The sequence below is a fragment of the Meleagris gallopavo genome, chromosome 1, assembly GCF_905368555.1.
Source record: "Meleagris gallopavo chromosome 1, MGAL_WU_HG_1.1, whole genome shotgun sequence".
Classification (NCBI taxonomy): domain Eukaryota; kingdom Metazoa; phylum Chordata; class Aves; order Galliformes; family Phasianidae; genus Meleagris; species Meleagris gallopavo.
The window spans coordinates 92,929,997-92,955,813 of record NC_139404.1 but is presented as its reverse complement, the minus strand read 5'-3'; the positions used below and the strand labels follow the sequence as shown (position 1 = coordinate 92,955,813).

General features: G+C 35.2%; 1 pseudogene; it reads right to left on the bottom strand.

Annotated features, from left to right (window-relative positions):
* Window positions 1–261: 261 nt before the first annotated feature.
* Window positions 262–20,501, bottom strand: LOC100544944 (transmembrane protein 222 pseudogene; annotated as a pseudogene).
* Between the last annotated feature and the right edge of the window lie 5,316 nt (window positions 20,502–25,817).

Genomic DNA, 25,817 nt, shown 5'->3' with positions numbered 1-25,817 from the left:
AAATGTTAGTCATAATAAGTCATTGAAATGACTACAAATACCTACTGAAAAGAACAATTTTAACTGTGTCTCCTCTGCAATTGAATGTTAACATACTAACATATGTCAAAGTAACTGTATTTTTCTTTGTGATTTTAAGGATTTCCACTTTTGACAATGTGAACAATTTCATCTGCAAAAAATAATCATATTTTTACTAAAACAAAAACACAAAAGCAATGCTACAATACCCTGAAAACTGACGTAGTGGAAACAAATATGCTAAACCTTTTGGCTGTTGACAAATCTTTCTGACAGGTATGGACCAGCAATCACATCAATTTCTGGTGACTGATGGCTGTGTGAAGAATAAGAGAAGGATAAGAGTATTTGCTTCACTTCCTCTGTAATGGCAGCCTCTACACTGCCAATTACCCATCTTCTCATTGTGTATTAAACCTCCTCAAAACTAGAAATACATGCTCTTCTTCAGCTGAATCCTGTCACTGTCCTTAAAGTCCAGTATGTAAATTCATTTCTTCACTCACATTAAGCACACAAACTGTGTGTTCAGTCTCTTACCAGTTTGTTCTGGACATTATCCCAATCCACATGGGAAGGCATGCTTTCAGGCTCCACCATTAAATAGTTTAGGCAAACTGCAACTCAACTCACACCTCCTGTCAGCACAGAGACAGGACCTCAGCCTTGCTCACGAGAGGCACTTGACTCTGTCTATGTTCATGCGCCAGCAGTGGATATGACAGTTCAGGGCTTGAAGTCTTGATGAAGTCTGTACTGCCACTGATGGCCAGTGGTGCAGGCAGTCACAAAGTATGGAAATTAAGTCCCTATTAAACAGTAAGGGCTAACTGTAAAGAGCAAACTCACAAATGAATGTGTAATACTCCATGTACCCTGAACCCAAAGGAATTCAGAAACTTCTGGAACAAGAATAAACTTACAATCAGAAAATAAATGCTAGCCAGAGAAGGATTATTAACATTCAAATTACATACTACTGTTACACGAGCAATACCGTGAGCTAGCTACATGAGCTAGATCCTAAAGCCAAAAGTCTGAACTTCCATTCATAATGATTATAAATATAGAGCAGCATGATCTGTGCTTAGATTTCCACCTTTTCCGAGGCTGTGTCTCCCAACGTGCATCAGCTGGTATACTCTTTTCCCTTCACTTTCCTCTTTTTTTTCTCTCATTCTTATTGGGATGCTAAATTTACTTTACAGATTATTAAGTGTTAGCACCGCTTTAGAATGACTTCAAGAAAAAGCAGTGGTGAACAGAAGAACTCTTGTACCCTACCATTTCTCCCTTTCCCATGCCCTGGTGCCATCTATGTCAGGGACAATCTACTGGAACACCTCCCACTCTCACAGCATGGCAGCAATGCCAGGCAGGTGTTAACAGGCATGTTAGCATCCTATTAAATAAGAGCCACATCTCTAGATTGAAGATAGCAAGTAATTACAGACAACATCTGCTTACTCAAACACACACACACACACACACACACACATAAAAAACAACCCAAAAAAACCAAACCAAAAAACCCAAAGTTACACAATGTTATTCAAAATATCCATGAAAAATGTGTTAGCTATGTTCAAGTTATTAATGTTTTTCCATGCAAAAATCATATTTAAATGGGAAAGAGAAATATGGGCACTGGAGCCAAGACAGCCCCACAGCTGCATGACCCCAACAGCATCTCCAGGTGCACCTTTGTTTCTTGCCAGTAGTGAAACTGGAAAAGGAGCCAGCAGAGGTGACACCAAGGAGTTAGCAACAGACCAAATGTTGTTGCTAGCACAAGCATTTCAGAGTTGGGCATCTGGTCCCTACTTTTGCCAAGTATGCCCTATTTGTTTCCACAGCTGTTGAATGTGTTTGGAAAAACAGGAAAAAGCAGAAAGAAGAAAGAGCAGCTAGAGATATATGAGTGACTGTGGGAAGAAATATGAAGCTAACATGCAATTTACTCCCAGATAACAATTTGCTAAAGAAAATGTACTGCTAGCTACTAGAACAAGTCTGAGATATTCTTAGATGAAATTTGTGCATAAATTCATATGACATATTTATGTTTATATATTCAAAATACTGTGGGCAATTATCACAGGGTTAACAAATGCATTTGATGTAAACAACTTTTCCACACTTTCTATATATATTTTAAACTACCTTGTAATAATCTGTTCCATCCAGCAGAGAAAATTATCTTAGCTCCAGAATCTGCACTAGTGGTTCCAATTTACCTGAAAGTAAAGGAATATAAAATGAAACAACAATGTTAAGTTACATAACTTGGTACAAATCCTTGTGATGCTTGGCATAAATGTTTTTAGAAAAAAAAAAAAAAACAAAAAAAACAGTGTTTAAAATGGTAAAACAACAACCAGCACTCTTGAATAAAGAACCTTAAAATAGTAGTTCATTTTTTCAAAAAATTAACTGGGTTTAATTCAAATATTCAGAAGTGAAGTCTTAAATTTAAGAAAATAAATATTGTATTTAAGAGAATTAAGTACCTAAAAATTTAGTCATTAATAATAACAGATAAAGAACACACATTATTTGAGGTTACAAAAAACATGCCAAATTCAGTTTCTGGCTAAACTTCAGCAATTTCTTCACTTTCAGCAATGTTCTGGTCTTTGTAGGGAAGTAATTTCTAGTCTGATTAGCACAGCTGACCTTATTTTACATCCACAAAACCAAACTGTTAATTTGGCTAGTAGGATGTCCTGAAAAGATTGCCTCCTATTTTTTTCCATGAAAACTATAACAGGTACAAAGAGTATAATAACACTATGTCATAGATGAAATTCTCTATCAAACAAAAATAAAACACTATTTTTCAGCATAGTTACCACCATTAGCTATTTGTTTTTACCATCAGTGAACAAGAGACTGTATTCTGTACTTGTAAGAATCCACACAGCTGTCTTGTAATTCTTGTCACCATCATCACTTCTGAAATGAACCACCCACTGCCTCACTGTGCTCACATCCACTATTTGGTCTCTATAAATGTTCAGCAAGCATTGATTAATGTCAATGGGTGCCATTTTTTCTGCATGGAGGAATTCAGAGACACACCTTTGCTTCATATGCACTTCCATGTCAGATGCCATTGTGTCAGACTGCCCCTCTGCTGCCATCAGTTTCACAGCAACAAAATGTAATGAAATATTGGTGGGAAGGTTCAGCCTCTACTGCTATACCACCAACATCTGCCTCTGACATTGTGTGCTAAGAAAATAAAGTAGGAGTTATTGCTTTTGGAGCAGCCTTCAGGTAATATGTTATCTTTGGATATATGTAAAACACAAATTTGCTCAAATAAAGTTGATGCCTCTTAGGTGAGATACACAGAAACTTTGAAACAGATACAAGCTAAAACCTCTTCTCCCACACAAAGACATTAACTTAGAGCTTACACAAAATCTTCTACATAAACATCTTTTATGTAACATCTTTTATGTGTCTTTTATGCTAAGATGAATTCAATTAAAAGAAAATAGGGAACTTATAAAGTCAGTTTTATCAATATTTGCATTAAAAACAATTATTTCTTCTCTTCTTCCCATCACCTTTTTTTTTTTTTTTTTTTAATTCGTTTCACTAAGTTCTGTGACTTGATAGGAGAACAATGGAAATAATTCAGGAATTTAGTTTTTTATTTCACGTATTTTTTCAACTAAAAGTAAAACACACACCCACAAAAAAAAAACAAACCTGACCCTTTCCCTAGAAGCACTTTCAGAAGTGATTACAAAAAGCTCTATAGAGTAAACTGTTTTGGAGAAATTCAGGCCACTAGAATAGTAATGAAGAATCACATGTTGTCAGCAATAAACAAGAGACTAAACAGAATATTTTCCTCTTTTTCAACTTGAATGTTATGGCCAGTAACTTTTTCCACAATTCAAACTAAATAAAGATGAGTTGATAGTAATAAAAGGTTATCATAGATCATCTGAAACAATGTATCTACTCAGTAACTACAAGCCATGTTCATATCTATTTCTGGGCAATGAAGTAAGACCAGATTTGCACAGAAGTTGGTAGTAGGAACTAGTATGCAGAACTCAAACACCAAGATAAGTATTTTGTACCAGGTATATTGGAAGTATACTTTTTGAATCTAGGAATTATTCTAGGTTAAATGAATTATTTAGGTATTGAAGGTGGAAGAAAATCTTCCTGTTTCATTTTTTTCCTGAGGTAAAAATTCTTTGATACAATTACGGTAAAATTTTTACTGTTTGAGGGATAAGAGATTCACAACACTGACATCCAAAAACACTTGCATTTTTATTCAGATATAACTTAAAATTCTACATCAAAAACATGTTGGAAAGATAGTTAATAGAAAAGTTTTAGGGAAGGAAAGCTCTTTCAGGACTGGAACATGGTGGTGATTATTTATTTATTTATTTAGTGATTAAATTGGAGACTGATAAAAATGATGGCTTTTTAGTACAAAACATAATATAATGTTCCTTCTATTCTAAAGTTTAATTACCAGAAATGTCAAAGTCTCTCTAAAGCCCTATACTGTATTATCCTATAAATAAATAAATATTTATTGCAATTTTAACACCAGTTTGTTTCTTTACACAACTGTGTCCATATAGTAGAAACTGATTAATAAATTTTTCATGTAAGATACATGCAAATGCTGGAGGACTCTTACACATATCCATATGGCTATGCATTAACTTACACAGGAATATCTAAATTTTTCACTCAGGGTGGTGAATTTTTCACTCTTAAACTACATAAGGCTTCTGGAGATAAAGAATAGGTATGGACATAACCAAGATGGGAAGTTGATCACTGAGTGAAGAAGAGTCTTTGATTCCATAGGAAAACAGGAAAAGTTGCAATGGTGACTACACTACTGCTTTGGCAATGGGTGCTGGGATGCACACCTTAATCGTGTCTTCACTGGATTTCTAAAGCCAGACAAAACAGGAATATGCCTGTGACAGACTTATCTAATCAGCTCCTTGGGCTGTCTGGATCATCATGGGTAAAAGCTGCAAAAAGTCAGAAAGGCTAGGCAATCTTCTATTAAGGGTAATAACTGGTCTGATTCTGGCAAAGATTAGGCATTGTAGACAATCCAATTAAGTTAATGGGTTGTTGGGTTTTGTTTCTTTGTTCGTTTGTTGTTTTTTTTTTAATCACCCAGAGCTGAATTTGGACCAAAATGGAAAAAAGTATGAAAGAGTTAGTGTCTTGCTCTAATTTATAGGAGGGAGAAGAGGTTCTTCTAATATATGTATACCTGATGGCAAGATTAAGACACAATGGGTCAAATGTTAGCCCAACCAGTTTATTACAAATCCTAGTTTCTTAGGGATATGGGGAAGGGGAGATGGGTGATAGAAAAGAGATAGGAAATAAAAAGCAAGGAGTTTTTATAGAAAGCAAGAGAGAGATAGTCACCACTGGGGGTCCAGCGAAGTCTGTAGCAGGTCCGTTGTTCTCAGGAACTTGTCTGGTCACCGTGGGGAATGGGAAGAAGCCAGGAAGCTTCGCAGCAAGCAGGCCCCGGGAGGAGGGGTAGGGGAGCCTCTTCCAAAGAAGTTTTCCCCTCAGGGAATTCTGCATCAAGGGTTTCTTTGGGAGTTCTTCTCCAAAGTCCTTAGTTTAGTGAGGGCCTTTTATCCTCCATTTCTCTGGGTTTTTTTCTTCTTTTCTCTCTGTTAGTGTAACATACGTGTACCAACAGATAAGCCAGCAGGGAGCAGTGCCTTCGTTGCCATGCACAAGCATTATCGCCTTTTGCATGGCTCCTTCAAGCCACACTCCTGAAAAAAAGACTGCTTGTCCTGTTTCTGCTTATCTTTACACATGAGCAGAGGTACTGTAGCATGATGACACCCACTGCTTGCCCACCTAGATAATTTACATTGTCACTTAGAGTCTTTTCACCAGAAAGGTCTCAAGAAGCAAGCTTTGAGAAAAAACAGTTTTGTCTTTTACAGTTAGTGAACTTTTTCCTGTTACTGATATGTCCCCAGCTACTATTTCTCACTTTTCTGCCTCTTGCAAAAAGTTTAAAGTACATCTTGCTTTTGTTTTCCCTTCTGCCACTGATAAAAATAAAAGACATCAAATGTCATCAGATGTTCTATATTGGACATTTTTTGGTCAGTGGGGGACAGAGCATCAGCAACATCAGCAAAATACATTTAAGGGTGTAGGAATGATTTTGATGTGACATCTTCTAAGGGAGACCCCTGCCACCGTTTGATATGCAGGCATGGTTACTTACAGAATACATGTGGGCATCAAATTTTAAGGACAGAGTAGAACTGTCTTTTTTGAAGAGCATGAAGTTTTAACTGACACAGATAATGTCAATTCAAATTATTATTTTCATTCATTTTCATAGATTATAGAAAAAAAGAACATAAATGGAAATTATAAAATAAATTCAGCACGTATATCAGAAATCACCTTTTCATGTACAGAATAATAAATGCATGAAGCATCCTGAAGGCAAAGTTGTTGAGGCAAAAAGCACCAGTGTCATTCAAGAAACAATTGAATATCATCCTTGGGGAAACAGTCTGCTAAAAAGAATATGTCTTGATGGACCAAATGACCTTTATTCATTCTCCAAAATTCTCTCATGTTCTTATAATTCTGTTGAAGAATATTTAAGCAATTTGGCCTGAAGGAATGTCACTTTTTCCTTGAATTATCCTGCTCATCAGTTGACTGATGATGTTGATCTTTTCTTATGCTATAACAAATAAAGAAAACAACATCCAGCCCTATATCATGACAGTACTTTGAGTATATAATCAAAATTCATTTTCAGCCCCTTGATTACCCAGACTGAAAGTTCTTCAGGCATTTGTAAAATGAATGAACAATAAAAATCCCTCCCAGAGTTTCAAAATTAAATGTAAGAAATTTAGCTATTCTTCACTCCTGGTACATAGCACCAATCCAGTAGACAAAATGTGTTTATGGAGACAACAAGGTATATGTACCTCATAAAGATATCTAGATTCATGATGGTCCTTGTAACATTCCCGTGCTTCCTATTATAAATAAATCTTCTTATGATTTAAGTTGCTGCTGAATTTTTCTGATGCTTATTCTAATTTAATACTGATAAAAAATATATAACATTAAACATCCATAACAGATTGTCTTTGTTTATTGGAAAAGTATAAACAAATTAAGGGAATACATGATCACTTCTATGAGCAAGTGTTGTAGTTTAACCCAGCAGATGTCTGAGCATCACACAATGGTTTGCTCACTACCCCTTTCCATTGGGATGGGAGAGAGAATCAAGAAAAAACAAAGTAGAACTTGTGGGATAAGATAAATCTATTTACTAAGATAGAGAAAAAGAAAAGGATAATAATTATGACATATATATATATAGGCATATATAACAAGTGATGTACAAGCAATTACTCGCCATTCCCTGACCAATGCCCAGCTAAGCCCCAGCAGCAGAACAGAGTGAGGTGAACTCCCGTTTCCTTCAAAAATCCTTCTGCATGATATCATATGGTATGGAATATCACTTTGGCCAGTTTAGGTCAACTGTCCAAATTCTGTTCCCTCCCAGCTCCCTTCACTGAAAATGACCTTGGTTCAGTACAACACTGCTTAGCAACAACTATAAACATCAGTTTGTTATCAACGGTGTTTTTCTCTTAGAAGCAAAATATAGCATCATACCAGACACTCTGAAGAGAACAACTCCATCTCTACTGAAACTAAGTAAAGGAAAGCATAGTTTATTTTCAAATAGAGGTAAACAGAAACAATATAATTGGATAAAGAGGCTTTGACATCTTAGTCAACTGGGGAAAAACTAATGTTACCTGTAAAATGGTATATTTTTCTTTTGTACTTTAAACATACTTGACTGATACATGTCAGTCCAAGAATCTCTGGACACACCTATATATTTTTTTTTCTTTTCCCTTCCATAGTCTTAAGAGATAATTTTGAGTCTCCCTGCACTCTTCAATACAGTGCAAATTTTTACTGAAATCTAAGAAATGAAGATAGACTCAGCATCTCATAAAACTATCTCCGTGTTCTCAGAGCAACAGTGAAGAAAATTCTACCCCTTAAAGAGTGCACCTACAGTTCTCCCTGCATATCACATACTGAAACTCACCAGACCTGCATGATGGGACTGAAATATTATAAGCTGCAAAACTGTTGAGAAAAATGTTTACTAAGCTACAGTAATACAAGTCAGAGTTAATTGCTCAAATATTTAAGACAAACAAAAGAGAAAGTTACTGATATTGTACAGTCTTGTTAAATGCTACAGATTGCCAAGCAAAAGAATGCACAGTCCAGTTTAAGAAATTTATGACTATTGCTGTTATAAAAATTAATTGCTGAACCCACAAAATATTAAAAATAACAAATTATATGAGTAATTTTAAATGCAAGAAAATTAATCACTCCAACTTCTCCAAGTTCCAGTAATTTAAGGATTTAATACATTAATGCTCTTCATTATTATTATTATTATTATTATTATTATTATTATTATTTACTGATGCCTGTTCCTATGTTGAGAATGTTATTATTTTGTAGTTTTGAAATACTTCTAAGCATCTTCTGAAGTTGGATACATCAAGCAGTCACTGGCCATTTCCATAGTGAAATGCCTATGTTCGTAATGTGCATTTTCAAAAGTGCTTTGGATGCCATGAAGGCATTTGATTCTGTGGATTTCCAAAATACTTCTTAGTGCATGCAGAAAAAGAACTCGAGTGAGGAACAAAGGGTATCAAATCATTATTATTTCATAGGTAACTCCCTTCTCTCACAAAGAATTTTAAGTCATTTAGGTTTTGTTAGTGAGTTATCAGTTTCATGAAAACTAAGAATTATCTTCTCATATAAGAGTCAATGTCTTCAGGCAGTCTTTATGGAAATTATCCTCAATAAATACAGCTCATGAAATCTCTGTGCTGTAATAGAGGAGATGGAAGGATAGGTGAATGAACCAAGTCAAAGAAAAATTGCAAACCTATTTTTCTTGCCAGACCCTCTAGCTTTCTACAGTCATTCACAATTAAAGTTAACTGTTAGACTGACAAAGGCTTCTTAGCAGTATGCAGTTTGCCTGTGCAGGTCTACAGGCGTGCTTACTGTTGTGAACAGAAAGATCAGAGCAAACCTCATACTTCATGACAATGCAGAAAAGTATTGAAGAGTTCTTATTTGATATTCCATACGCAGACTTACATGGCAATAGAAAAATAAAAGACTTGGCTTCAGCCAAAACTGCAAAACTGGAAAAGAATTCCCTTTTGACTGTTTTGAACAGCACATGAAGAAGCCTGTTTTAGAAATGTGTTCTTGTGAATGCAGAAGAAATGAAGGTATTTAACAAAGTAGGGACCTGTCTCATGATGCATGACAAAGTCTTTGGATGGCAAAGGATATAACGACTGCCAGGAAAAGGGAGATAAAACCCTCCAAAATTTCTGAAGGAGAAATGCAACAAATATCAAACCTCATTTTTAGAATGAGTTTATGAAGACAGTTCAGTTAGACTAAGTTCCAAATGTTTTCTTTGTATCTCATAAACAGGTATTCTTTACATCTAATTCCCTATTCCTCCCTTACTTTCTGTCTATGGCACTATCTATCTGAGAACAGCTGTGAGCTGTCTCCCTTGAAACACTGACAAAAGAGACAAAGGCAAAGTCTCTGTACATACATCCTTGGGACTGGGTACTGAGAAGTTCCTGAAGATAGCGTGGTTCTCTGTTATGTTACTGTCTTCTCAAACATATCAGAAAGCAGGATTTCTGTATTATGGATCCATACTGCTTTACCAGAGGTTTGCACCTATTTGCTGTAGTCAGGCATCAGACATACCTGGGAGGGGTCTATGGATTACAAAAAGTCTCTCTAAAGCCCTATACTGTATTATCCTATAAATAAATAAATATTTATTGCAATTTTAACACCAGTTTGTTCCTTTACACAACTGTGTCCATATAGTAGAAACTGATTTATAAATTTTCCACGTAAGATACATGCAAATGCTGGAGGACTCTTACACATATCCATATGGCTATGCACTGACTTACACAGGAATATCTAAATTTTTCACTCAGGGTGGTGAATTTTTCACTCTTAAACTACATAAGGATTCTGGAGATAAAGAATAGGTATGGGCATAACCAAGATGGGAAGTTGATCACTGAGTGAGGAAGAGTCTTCTCAAACATATCAGAAAGCAGGATTTCTGTATTACGGATCTACACTGCTTTGCCAGGGGTTTGCACCTATTTGCTGTAGTCAGGCATCAGACATACCTGGGAGGGGTCTAGATTACAAAAAGTATTTGCTCAAAAGTTTGTATAACCCAGCGTATTCTCATAGAACTTAATCCTCATTTCTCACATCAATGGATTGTTTATGTCACATGTGGTTATGAAAATAAAAGGCAGCAAAAATGCTGATAAGTTCCTTTACCCTTTATTGTTCTGGAGGGAAAATAAATAGATAAATAAATAAAATAAAATAAAGAAGAGTGAGAGAACAGAAAAAAAAAAAAGTTAATTATAGGCTTCATTAAGTAATGGTTGATATATACCAATTTACCTCTTCAGCATTAAAGAGTCTTTCTTAAAAAAAAAAAAACAACAACAAAAACCAAAAAAACAACAAAAACAAGCAAAAAAAACCAAAACAACAAAAAAAACCCACCACTGTTTCTAATTCTATCACTTTTCTAGTCATGAAAGTTTCTGATAATCTTGAAAAAAAACCAAAATTACTATGTTTTGTTTTCTATCAACACCAAGAACTCACAGGCTTACACTTTCATTTAGAAAAGCTGATTAACATAGTTAAATCATATTATAAAACTTGCTTCTTTGAAAAGGGCTTAAAGAGTGTAACACAAATCTGAGTGTGGGTTCCAGAGATCTGTTTTTAAAACAACTGCATCTATAGACAAACTGTAGTTTTCCACTGCCAGAGCTCACTTCCCTCTTATATGTTAACAGTATCACTTTTCACTACACTATGTATCATGCTCAAAATTATTTAACTTCTTTTTCTTTTGTATAATTTCACTCAGTGATTTTTTTTCCTCTGTAAACTGAATTGCCAGTTATGAATTGCTACCTGTATGTATATCTTAAATACAAAATTCAGCCAAAGAATACTGGGGATAATGAGCAGCAATGTTCCCATATTTTATTTAGGAAAAAATATACCTGTTCATGCAAATTACTAAGACATGTTTATAATGACAAAGCTTATAACACATGTCATATTTTAAAATTCTATTTCAGATCTAGCAGTCTACTAAATTCTGTGTTCTGAAGCATAGGATTCATTATTATTATTATTATTATTATTATTATTGTTATTATTTCATATAATTTCTTCTGATCACACCTGCTTTAAATAGATAATTCCTCAGATTTATGGCATAATAATTTCTTGATTATTTCTAGAATCCTAAAGCTATATATGAAGATGCCTTGTTGAGTTTATTGCTCTATCTGGAAAATACCTTGAATCCCTTGAAAATGGTAGATTTAATGACTTATTCAGAACAAAAATCTATCCAAGATATTGTGGCAAGAGGTTAAAAAAATTTTAGGAGTAAATTTTTTATTCTGATAAATTGTCTTCATAATCTTAATCCTAAAATTCAGCTAGTTCAATTGTTTCAAAATGCAAGAAGCATCTTCTGGAATTTATATTGACTACCCAATATTTAAGGTATAAAATGCAATACAATCTGATCCTAATGAAGAAAGGCATAAGTAGAGAAATAGTATAAAAGTATCTAAGTAGTATCAAAAAGCATAATTTCTGTAACACCATGATATTAACAAAAATGTTTCTTCATGCAAAAAAATTTTAAAGATATATTTGCTGGGATGGCAAAACTAATAATGGTAACTGGAACATCATTGTGAATCAGGCAATACACAGAAACAAATCAATTTTTTATTCACAGAACATGAATGTGCATTTTTCATGGAAATAATATTAAAATAAATGATCCCCAAATAGTATGATCCATATGCTAAGGTTTTCCCAGAAGAATGAAAAGAAAAAAAAAAAAGTAATTAATTTCTTACTGTATATAAGACTATTCACCTTCAAAAGTTTGATAATAAAGAGGGCATTCAAAAGCTGAGTGTCTTATTTCAAGGAAGTCAAGTAATGATGAAGAAGAAGGCAAGATTTGGGTAAGCAAAGGGGAATTGTTTTGTAAAGTGTATTTAATGATGGATTACTTCTGAGTGTTCACGAAAACCCATATCATTGGCTTGCAATTAAAAATTCATTAGGTCTTGCAAGGCCTGAATAACACTTTGTAAATAGAAACAGCATGTGAAAAATTTGAATGCATATAAGGGCTTAATAGAATAATCATGGCTTGAACTAGTGTTCCACAAAACAACAATACACAAATATGCATGCCTAGAGGACTAAACTGTGCTCTTGCTACTTACACTAGTAGCCCCATTAACTTTGGATATTTTGGAATCAACCAAACCACTTACAGTAATAAAACAAGCAACATCCTAATAACTTTGGTGACTATCCTTATTTCTGAAGACAGTAATTTGTTATGTAAGCATTACCAATAAAATGCAAGGAGTACATTAATAATTTCTCATCAAAGTAATCTTTTTTCTCGGCAGTAGCTTGTTGCTGTGGCCACTCATATTAATTCCAACTCAGTTCTGTGAGAGGAGGATTAATTCAATGTTAGTTTAATGTTTAGTTCAGATAATGAAAAAACTATGTATGAAATTGTTTCTATTGGAGGCTATTAGACTTCTGTCATTGATTTGAATAAGACCTCAGCATGCAATGTAGATGTTGCTGATGTAGTTGGCTTCTTTATCTGTGAAGACTCCTCAACTTGTCCCCAGTTTTGCCTCCTTCACTATTTATAAACATTGGGAGAACTAAGCAAAATGTAGGAAATGTTTTCGACTTTTCTCCTCATAGCAACACACACTTAAACAGTCTGTAAGATATTATAAAAACATTGCTCCTATTTCTTTGGAATCTAAGCTTCAGCTTCTGCTCCCCCTTTAAATCACTGTCTCTACACAAATGCTATTTTATGTTCAAAGGTTTTCCTTATAGAACAAGTGAAAAGGAGGTCTGTTGTTCAGAAATTGTAGTCCATATGCTAATTTGATGGGACTATTATTTAAGTTCAAAGAGCTCAATCAGGATTCACCTTTAAGAAAGTGAAATGGTTTCAAGACTTACAAAATCATCACTCAAATCTGTATGCTTTTCAAATAAGAGAATCCTTCTCTATATGACCTTCTCATTTGAGTTATGCAAATCTTGTATTCTGATTTCAATCCACCTGTCAAAAATATTAAAGGGGAAAATATACACTCAGAAAACATACAGTGGAGTGAGAGAGACACATTGACAGAGAATATTATTATTATCTTGTAATGTCACAGTAAATGCAAATATATTTCTCCATTTGTTTACAATTATTGTTTTTTTTCGAGGAAAGTTGTTGCTTTGTTGCAGGTAGCAGTTGAGAAAAAGCATGTAAAATTTCACACTAGGAAAGGACATTAAGCTAGATACAAATAAATACAAATGGAACTATTGGAAAATAAGTTGTGTTGTTGCAGTTGATATAGATTCTATCATACTTAATGTTTTCTCAGAAGCACTTTAAATACTTATTAATGTCTATCTTCAACTCTTTTTCAACTTTACACACTTTTAATTTATTGGCTTTTGCATAAACACTCTTTTTATTACTGTATATCCTATTCTGAGTTCTTCTTTTTCATCAAGCGAGTCTTCTTGGCATACTTTTTTTTTTTTTTTTCCTGTATTCAAGCTGCAGCTAGACATCTTACAGTGCCTGCATACATAATTGACCCTAATCATTACATGACAATAATCACTTTAATGAGTCCTCGCCTAGTCAAGCTAGTGACATGGTGTCAGCTCTTTAGCTACCAAACAAGAAACTCTGAATCAGGACTTCTGTTGTGCAGTGTTTTGATCACCAACGTTTTTCACGATGGTGATAAGTCAGATCTCCAGCGAACTCACTGACAGACCATATAGAAGGCATCTCCAGCCACTGCTTTATGTTTAGCTGACACTAACTTCTTTGGGAAGCAAGGATTCTGATCTTTCAGCCTTAACAAAAGAGAGGCAAATAGCTTCTAGTTAAAGGTGAAGGTCACAGACCAAACAGCACTAATGTTTTTTGCAGCTGAAGTACTGCATTGGAATCATGCCAGTAATCAACTGTGCCATGTATTTTTTTCCACTCTGGGCTAAGCCATTTATTTTCCTCGAGTATCAACGCCATATAGGCACAGTGGGGAGGACAATATGCTTTCCTGCTCGTCATCTGTCTGACTTGTCAGATTAGTTCCAGTCATTCGTGGAGAACTACACAAATCACCTTTGTCAAACAGGAAGAACACCCCTGCTGCTCAGACCTTTCCCATGGGCTGTAACAGTTGTATGCACCTTAGCAAGAGTAGGGGAGTCACCCATGCATTCTCTCCAAAATATTATGATGTAAATATTAATAACAAAGAGAATGATGTACCTAAGAGTGAGCATATATCCTCAATAAACCAATGGGAGGAGCTTATTAAATGTTTTCATTTATATCAGAATTTTAAACACATCTCAACTTGTCTTAGTAATACCACTATTCAGAGAAATGACATGAATTAAATATTTGTTAATATTTAACTTAAACTTTTGCTGTTTTGGAATACTAGATTTATGATTTGAAGTTTTTTTAATTCAGAATCAAACCAGGAAATTAAATATTTTAACATTTTATACAATCTTCTCTAAAATGCAGGTGGCTTTTCCATTTATCTATTTATTCTCATCATTTGAAGAATGGGGCAGAGTAACCAAAAAACCAACTGTGTTTCTATTTTATTCCTAACACATCCTGCACTTATCATTTTTAAATACTCCATCAAAGGGAGCTTCTTAAGATGATCATTTTCATTGTCATTCCAGAAAAATAAGATAGCATTATCTCCTAGTAATGTGATTCACATCTATAATAAAGCTAAACCCTACTTTCTACTTTATTCTTCCCTGACAAAGTCTTAATAATGCTGGAAGATAAGTAGAGAAAGGAAGTCATATCTGATCTCTATACCTTCGGTGTTATCCAAGATATGTTGTTCTAATTAAAAGTAGTATATATATCATTCAGACTATGCACTCCACTGTTTCTACTTGAAGAAATAGTAGGAAAAAGTTTTATATTCAATATATGAATGGAAAAAGTTAACAGGATCTGAAGGTTGGGAACATTTATTTATGGTCTGCAGCACTAAGGCAATTAATGAGTACTCGGTTCTCAGAGAATGGTAAGAAAGTGATTGACAATAATGTTAAAACATGTACTTTTGCTTTCTCGATATATAAAAAAAAGAACATTTACACATAAGCTAAATACCAAATAATACTACAGATTTCAAGCTTTCAGTTAACACATAGAAAACGATATTTTACAAAAAATGAAAAACTGAAATTTGAGTCAACTTTAAATTACTGTTTTGATAAATGAATGTTTTAGGTATAACAAGTAACAGCAGAGAACTTTATCTGCACTTTGGACACTTTCCTTGTCAGGTTTGATGAGCAAAACAGCCCAACACCAAGTCATTGTTACGTTTCTTTAGAAATCAGCTCATTCCTTGGACAGGCTGAGGAAGCCAGCCTCTCAATGGCCATGTCCCAGTCTTAAAAGAGAGTGACATGGGCATTGATTTGCTTGTAATGTAAACTTTACTTCTGCTTCAAGTGGGAAGAATTTATTTTTTTTTCCATCTTTCTAGAAAAACAAATCTAAAGTACTTTTTTCCTCTAGCTTCTCATTTCTTAGATTTAAACCAAAGCTACTTTCTACTCCAAGCTTACAGTATCTGTTCTGGACTATGTCAAATAGCTCTTTAAAAGATTGTTCAAGACTTACGAAGGCCCTAGAGTATATCCCCAAATAGCAGTATTTCTTTGAATTAAAGAAAAATCTATTATGCAGGAAATATAAGATTTTGTTACTAAATCAAAGGAATTTCATATAAAAAGAACTGTTTCATATTTGAATCATTATAATTCATAGTCTACCAGTGTTATTAAGGACTAAACAGATAACAGAATGTGTTTATTTTCTTATGTCAGTTTTATAATATGATTAAACAGATATGATGTAAATAATCTCCAGCCATACAAACAGGTGGAAAGTCTTTTTAAAATCAAGACTTCTATTATCTAACTGATAATCCTTTAATTTTGATTTCTATTGTCCCTGCTTGATGGTATCAATTTTGCCAATATTATTAAATTTAAAAATTCCTACATAATTGAAATACAATTTTCCATTGAAAAATAGAAAAGGGGATGCAGAAAACTGCTGTTCAAATAACTCTTAAGGAATATTTTTCCAGCCATGTAAGCTACAGTAAGACTGATACATAGACGCTATTTTTCAATACAGTTGGTGAATTCAATAAGTCTTTCTAGTGTATATGCTACTAGGAAGTAGCAACAAATTCTTATATGCACTGTGGATTTAAAAATCCAGAGCGCAGGCTTCATCTGGTTTATATGGAAACAGCAAACACTCTTAGCACACAGTGTTGTGATTATCTGCACTTTAAATGCATTTATCTACTCACAGGAGATTCCAGAGAGTGACATTAACCATTCTGAATACTGTGTTAGTTCTTTGTATTTCCATGAGATATTTGTCAAGAAATTTTTTTTCAGCTTTTGCCTAAATAATCCTAAAGGGTTATTGAGTGGGAGATTCATTTCAGTTAATTCACTGTTAAAAAGACACTCTCAAAGCATTAGGATAGATTTCTCTGGTGATCAGTGAAGGAAAATACATACCTCCAAACAATGATTTGTTCCATCTATCTTAGATCTTTTTCTAAGGATAAAATGAATGTCCTACACGGAAGCACAGGCAACAGGAATTCCACTTATACTTTCCAAAAAGTCATTTTGGTTCTCATACTTGACTAGAAATAAAATTATCCCTTTTGAACACCACTTTGGGATGTTTTGTTTGTGGTTTGTGTTGGTGATAAGCACTACAAGTTTTATGCCTCTCAATAATTCACAATTCAAATCTACGCGTTTAACCTACAAGACTTCCCACGCATTCTGATGGTGATTTGTCATACCTTCTCTTGCTGTGTGTGATATTTTCCCATCCAAGTAAGAATATAAAAGCTTTATGATATGGCTAATGCAACAAAAATAATACCCTGCTGAGGTCATAGATACTCAATAAGCACAAATCCTATTTATTTTCCATGCACTATTTAGTAGTAGTTTTTTCCCATGGTCTAGGCAATTCTTAAGTGGTTCTCAGCATTTCAGCATCCAACGGTAATGCTCTGGAGACTAAATCCTGTTTCAATACACTTCAGGAATGTTTCAGTAGAAAACTGTGAAAATAGTTAGAAAACATGAACTGTAATAAAAGGGGAGATGAGAGAAAGAAAACAGGCAAATCTTAGGGGAATCCATTTAAAATGGATGAAGGGAATGAAAAATCATCCCCTCTTTCTAGAGGATACTAACACTCAGGACAGTTGTCAACATGTGTAGCTCTTCAGCCCTCCAGAATCAAGATAAAATTTTAGCCCTTGGACCTATTCTGAACAACTACCAGAATATAATATTTCATGACCCTCCCTAGAATGTATCATAAAGATAACTAGAATAAATAGACACATTCAGACTTCATTTGATACGTCTGTATAGAGTTTCTGGATGAAAAGGGATAAGAATCACTGATGTATGCTCTTTCAGTATGGATATTTATAGTACTTCACTGCATTCAACCTTCCTCTCCACTCAATTTCCAACTTTTTGAAGCTTCTGACTGGCAAGGAATCTCCTTCAAACTTTAAAATTTCTGGCTGTGAGAATCACTTTTGCATCTGTAATCAAATTTTTTACAGACTTATGTGGTCGTTCTGCCAGGATCAGCCAATACAACAGACCTTTGGAGATCACAGTTGCTTCTTAGTGCTTTTATTAAGTGGGAAAAAGAGTTCTTCCTATGCTCCATCATCAGTTGTAATGTCCTTTGAACATCCATTCAAGTCACATGAAGTTAGAGAAGAAAAAAAGAGGAATAACTAAAGCAAGCATAAGGACAAATTGTTCTGTTTGCTCCTAAATTAATGGAATCCAGTTTCTATGTCTATGTCCTTCCATATCCTTCAATGGGTCTAGATTTTTGATTGCACTCTTCATTTTAGGATGATTATCTGATATCCACATATCATGCATATGTGTGTGACTACATTACAAAATAAGCTATTCAGTCAGAAAGGTATAATATATTTACCTCTCCATAAAATTTTTTTGAAATTATCAGAGATCTCGGGTTTTACATATTTCTTCTCAACATGATAGCAGAGCATACCATGTTTTTAATACAAAGTCTCTATTATACAAGTTTCCTGACCCATCATGTCTGATCAAAAGAGGTGCTGAATGCAGCTAGTCCCAACTTATGTCATGATGGAAACTATTTAAGAAGTTTGAGAAAGGACATTTTTTGAAGTTTAAATTTTCAATGTTATGAACAGTGATAATGTATGCAGAACAAGAGACCAATGTACCCCTGTCAACGGTTTACGGGCTGGTTCGGTCCAGTTCCATGACTAGAAGGGCAGAGGGATCCGCGCCCCCGGAAAAGGAAAATAGGGAACCCCAAAATAATTGAAAACAGCAGAAACAATCTGAAGTGAAACAAACTGATTTACTAAATATGGTATCAGCAGAATATAAGGGGAGAGAAAGAGTGTATGACTGGAAGGTGGATCGGCCTCACCACAACGCTGAGATGAGAAGTGCAGTCTAGTTGAGCCGATGAAGAAGCGCAGGCAGAGAAGCGCAGGCAGAGAAGCGCAGACGGAGAAGCGCAAGCGAAGAAGCACAGGCAAAGAAGAGAACATCAGGTGACCTTGCCAGGAGTTATATCTCCTCGCTGACCGCAAAGTCCCCTGGGGAAATGTAGTTCTTCTTCTCCTCCAGACAGGCACCCGGAACTTGAGCATCAGCAGTCAAACCCCCAGTGCTTTACATGATGTTATGATGTGGAATACTGATAACCAAAAATCATGAAACCATGACAATTTCCACCACAACATATTCTCTTAAATAACAGATGCCTTCTTCCATATCAGCCCATTTCTTTTTCTCAGGCATCAGATCGTCTTTGAAGGGGTATCTTTCTTTTACAGCTAACAACATCCGCTTCCAGAGGGTAAAGGCCTGGTTCTGGCATGTACTAATACCTCTGTCAATGGCTGAGTCCCTAGCAATGCCACCCAGTTGGTGAGCTTCTCTACTATCCAGCCACACACTGTTGGCCCCATTGTCCCAACATCGAAGTAACCAAGTGGCAATAGGCTCATTTGGGTGATGTGAGAAGTCTTTTCTCAGACTTCGAATTTCATTCATTTTCAGAGATCGATCAACAATGGTAACGATATCTTGCTCACCTCTTACTCTTTCAGGACTTCTTGTTGCCCTAATAGGCGTTCGTGACCGTGGTCTTACTGAGGGCTCCTCCCCTGGACTCAGGGATGCTTCTTGTGGATCTTGGAGCCACTCCTCTGGACCTCTTTCCTCCTCTTTCTTCTCTTCTAACTGAGTCGAGATTCATTTCATTTTCCGTCCTCTTACAGGGGCAACTGACATCAATTGTGGTGCTTTCTGTAAATGATCAGATTGGTCAGTTCCAATGCTCTCATCCTCCAGTTCAGCTTGGAGCCTGTCTTGTTCGATTATGAGAGTCTCTAGCTCAGATTGGAGGATGTCTTGTTGAAACTGAAGACTGTTGAGTTTGGATTGCAGGGAGTCTCTCTCAATTCGGAGGGCATCTCTCTCAGATTGGAGGCTGTTTCTCTCGACCAGGAGACTCTCTCGCTCATTTTGCACTGTTTCCCTGAGACTCTCCTTTTCAATTTCACAAACTCTCTCCCTCTCCAGGATAGTATTGAATAAGGCCCGATAAGCATTAGCCAGGCCCCAAATAATTTGTGCCTCCTCAAGTTTAAGGCCAGAGCCATGTGAGAATGGCAGTTATCACAGCAAAGGTTGTGCATTCGGTGTTTGTACTCCTCCGAGGCGTCATGCACAGCTGTGTCCCATGCACTGGGGCTGCTGGAGTACACTTTGACAGGATCCAGCTTCCAGTACTTCACTGGCTTCCCAAATGCCATGTTGTCTTCTGAGACAAAATACGGCCCCGCGAAGTCCCGAATGACCCCCGTCGACGTGCAGATACCCATATGGCCAATGATGAGGAAGAGCCACGTCAGCACGGGGATGGGCGTCCACACCACGCAGTACGGGAAGCGGCCGCGCTCCACGTCCAGCCCAGCCCCACCGCCGCCATTGAACTGCTTCATCTTGGCCTCCGCTTCCGCCATCTATCCGCTTCTATTTTTAATCTTTCACTTTTCTCATTAAGGAAGCACTTATAGCCCTAAAAAAGGAACGTGCCAGTCTAGAACCTCCCAAGCACAAGCATTAAAGTTAAAGATTTTGCTGTTTGTGTTTATGCAGCCTCTAGGAATATCTGAAATAGTAACAGCTGTCTCAGCTGTGAAGGGAGTGAGTCTTTTCTGATATGACTATTACATCCACACCTGAGTCTGCTTTAAAATTGACAGTCTTCCTGCAAACATTTGGTTTCACTCTTCAGGATGGCTCTGTATCATTTCTTTTGACTGAACTCAGAAAGAAAGGGGAAAAAGAACACTTAAGCCAGGTGCTTGCTTTCTATGCTGCTTTTGTGTGACATAAATCAACATTTTTGTATGTCTGTGGCATTTGGCTGCTGTAGCTGAGCAATTACCTTCAGACACTGGTGTCTCCACCTCAGCTATACACTGGGGAAAAAGGCGTGAATTTTGCCTAAAATATCCCATGTAACCCATTCAGGCCTATTGTAAAAGCACTTTGTAAAAGCAGAGTTAGCTTAGTTCCAATTCTATAACAGCGGGACTCATTCTAGGAAGCAGAGCTCCAGCTTTGTTGTTTTTGTTGTTGCTGTTGAACAAAAAACAGGTCAAACTATTCTAACATTTTTATTTTATCATCAAATCTTTCACCCATCTTCCTCTCACTGGTGGCTGATTTTGAAGCAGAAGTAAATTACAACTTTTGTAAGTTATGTAAGCTAATATCACTTAGAGAAAAGTCTACAGAATTCAGTAGTTAACTGTTAAGATTTTGAACTTTCATATTGGAAACTAATAGTAGAATACTTTTTTTCTTAAGATTCAATAAGTTGCTTTAAAAATCCTATAATTAAGAAAAAAAAATCATTAATTAAGAAATTATATTCTACCTGTTCAAAATTGTTCATATTTCAGCATTTTTATATGACAATCCACTATTCTTCCGTCTCACCATGGATTTCATCACACTAAAGGACTGCAATCACAGTCTTCCAGTGCAGAATGTAAAAATAAAGATGATAGTTGGAAATAAAAGTAATCTCAGATTTTTTTTTTTAAAATCTATTTAGGTGAGTTCTAAGTTTTGTAATTTGCATTTAAACTACTTGTTTTCAAGTACTTCATATAGTGGGCAGAATTAATTTTAGCTACAATTATAAAGAAAGGGAAGACAGAAGATACCTATGCCTAAGTAATTTATGTATTGTGCGAAAAACTAAACAGATTTAAGAAAAAGACTTGATTTTTTTTTTTTTTGCCTGATTGGCAAGTCAAGGGTATCTTTTATTCACTTGATAATTTTCCTCATTTTCCTTGCTCTTTGGGTGAAAAAGTGTTGAGAAGTATCTTCAATAATCTTAACATATGCTATCTGTACCCCAAGACAAAAAGCATCTGACAAAATATGCTCAAAAGATCTCTGCAGAAACAGGCTGCCCAGAGAAGTTGTGGATGTCCTGTCCCTGAAGGTGTAGAAGTCCAGATTGGATGGGGCCCTGGGTCAGCCTGGTCTAGTATTAAACGTGGAGGTTGGCAGCCCTGCCTGCGGTAGGTGGCTGGGGCTCAATAATACTTGAGGGCCCTTCCAACCCAAACCATTCTATGATTGTATGATATGATTCTAATTTCTAAGTCCTACACATGGACCCACCCAGAAAAGCATTATTCTCCATTGCTAGAAGTGAAGGAAACTGCACTGCTGAATTGCCAGTGTGCATAGGACACAGATGTCATGAGTTTGGGGGAGGGGAGACTGCAACGTCTCATTCACAAACTGGGATTGAAAAGTTTTTGGCATCATTTTCTACACTTTTTTTAATAAATACATATTGATACAATTTTAAGATATTTACCATAGAGAAGGCTAGATTAAAGAACATATGTGATATATTTATCCTTTACAGGATTCACATGTAGTAAATGGAACATCCAAAATTTACTGTGGAACAGAGGTTTGTAACTCAAATTTGTCTGCTCAAAGCAAGAAATAGTGTAGTTAACAAAATGTCTGAAATTTGTACAGCAATGAGAAGGCAAGTAAAGTAAGAATGTTTTCAATTTGTGTCTATAGAAAAAAAGTTTATAAAAATAATTCCATCTCTTCCTCTGACAGGGTCACAAACAATTTGAAATCTACAAAATCATAAACAGATTTTATTCTTGCACTCTTTAACCTGAAGAGAAAGTATTCATCTTTTACTAAGTTATAAATGGAATGATTTGTCAAACCACGAATTAACCTTCATTTCACAGACCTTATCCAATGAATCTCTTTTCCAATCCTTTCCTACTTCACAGAAAATTACTCTCTATTGATGTAGTAACGTAACACAACATCATCCCAATACATCATCCATCTATAGGCTATTTTAGAAAAAGCATTGGGTTCCTTTTAAGACAGCAATATATTACACACAGATGTAATAAATTTGTTAAACTCACTCTGACTCATTGTGTAAACTGGGACATAGTGCAGAAAGAAAATTAAACATGGAAATAGCACACTATAGGTTTTTGGTTGCTCCTCTTTGGGCAAGTATTATGGAGTATTAGGGTTTTTCCATGGGAAGCACAGAAACATAAATATCACTTTCGGACAAAAAGGAATGAAACATATTCCTTTGATATGATACTTTCTCCAAGATGTAAAGATTTGATCATTTGAAAGTCTTTCATGTTTAAAACAATTGTGATGCCCATTAGCAGCTTTTGTTTCTTGATTGCTATCATCAGCTAGGTCTATTAGTGTCCAGTCTTGTAATTTGAGATTGCTTCTCCTGCAATTTTCATATTGATTTTCATTATCTAAATAAAATGATTTTCTTTTCTTTTCTTTTCTTTTTTTTTTTTATGGTTTCTTACTCTCTTTCCACTAGCTGGTAAAAATCATGACACATTAATTAAATCTTTATGTTAATGGGCTTAGAAGCAGTTCCTACCTCAATAAATCAGGAATATCCAAATCTGCAGTTTATTCAACTTGCAATCAATGTTAATTTCTTTTCGGTTCAGCAAGTTCATTTAGTTCTGTGTTGAAAGTCCAATTATTTCTGATTACAATTTTAACATATTAAAATTAACGTGGTATATTATCTATATTGTAATTCACTGTAACTTAAGTTTTACTACACTGTGATGTTTGAACTTATTTTGAAGTTAATTTCATAGAACAAATACTAATGTTAATACTCCAAATTTTACTTTCTTATTTCCCCAAGACTCAGCTGTAATTTATCTGTGTCTCCATCTTTCTCGATAATACCATAAGCTTTATTTTTCAGCATATGACATGAAAAAATAAAAGCTACAGTTATTTCTGCAATTATAAAAGTTTTTAATAGTTTGTGGGCTTTTGCAAAATTTAAATAGTTACACATTCCTCATTCAATGAGATGTTTCTCTGGTTTTTCAGATCCCTTTCAAGAATCGGTAAGCTCTTACGATTTTTCATCGCTTATCTCTCTTTCTTTAATTCCTATTTTAATAATTATTCCTCCAGTTTCTTGGTCTTCAATTCAACATAATTATGAAGTGATGAGTAAGGAATTCCTTTTATTTCCTCTTAAGGCATTATTTCATAAAAATGAAAAGATATATATATATATTTAGAGAATTATTTAACATGGGAAAATATTAAATCAGATGTGGAAAGTGGATTATATCAATTTTTTTTTGAAACCTGCTAGGGTTTTTCTTCCAGGTTTGCACATATTTAGCATGGTTCTGAATTTATTTTAATCTTTTACAGTAAATGATGACTAATTGTTAATTCCCTGTCTTGCAGCTGTTACCTTTGTGTTACCTCTTGCTGCAGCTTGTTAGCTTTGTTTCTTTCTTTTATGGATAGAATCCATTTTTAGCCTTGTCTATCAAAGCAATCCAATCATCCTCCTTTAATTAGCAAATTAATTGTTAGTATACGCATCAGGGTAAGAAGGTGAAAAAATGAGAGATTTGAAGCACTCCTACTCTTAAATTAGAAAGAGTTTTATGCAATAGCATATATCAGTGGAGACTTTTGAATAAATCTGAAAATTTAAGACATATTGACACTTAAGCAAACAGAACAAAGTCCTGAATGCAATGTGCAGCTCTTCATTAGACCAATCACTTCAACCTAATTCATCTATATTAAATTCATATGATCATGGAACTGTAAGGCAGACATTGTATTTGCCATTTTATAAATGCAAAAGCAGTTAGGGAAAAAAAATGTTCATTTTATTCTTGAATTTGAACACATAAAGCATTGAATCCCTTTCAGTTACACTCTGATCTCTACATATTTAGGTATCACACATAATCCTCTATGAAATCTTAGCTTTAATGAGGCAGTTTCAATAGCTCCGCATTTTTACCCTGAGGTTTGCATTTTTGGACATAACCCATCAGTCACTTAAGCAAAAAATACTGAGTTACTACAAGTGCAAATTGTTCATTGCACAAAATGTCATTTCGCCATCCAGATATCACTGATGGAATTATCAAATTAGGCTACTGAAAAACATGCTAGTCTACAGTACAGTGGCTATGGGCTGTGCCTCCAATGAGAAGCTAAGAATGAAAACAGGAAAATTTAAGAGTCAAAAGAGATTAACATAAGCCAAAAAAAAAAGTGCAAAGAATAGGAAGAAACTTCTAGATAAATTGTGCTTTTGCTTGCCCCTTTCTTGCCCTTTTTTTTCCTGTAGTTGCATTAAAGGATAAAGAAGTCTGACAGAAAATAATCTCCCTTAAGTTCCAGATTTAGATTTTGGTTTAGATTTAGGGTTTAGATTCTGAATGATACTCAATTCAGCATTCTAAGTTCAGTCATATTCAAACGCGTTCATACAGCTAACCTTAAGGAACTAGGCTGCGCTCAGTAAGAACTCACACAATTATGGATTCACCCATAGCATGAGGAATCTTTGAGCTAGTTGCATCCCAATGAACTAACACAGCCACTCTTGAGGAGTTTGGTTGAAGCCCAATGAGAACTCTCACAGCTAGCTTAGTGAAAAGTGCTTTAATTACAGATCCTTTTAAATCGCTGGTGATAAAAACACTGTCTGCAGAGCATATGCAAGTACCAAGAATGTGAATAATACAGATGACCACAAATGTGTTAAATTACGGAACAACCTTATAGAGATTTTTAAGTTTTCCAGAGAAGCACTAATTTTAACTGAGTGCATGAATGTTACCCAATAAGCATCCCTACGAGAAGGCAGAGAGGCTCAGTTTGTCAGCACGTCCCAGAAATCAGCGATGTTCTCCCAACTTGTCTGCAACAGTATTTCC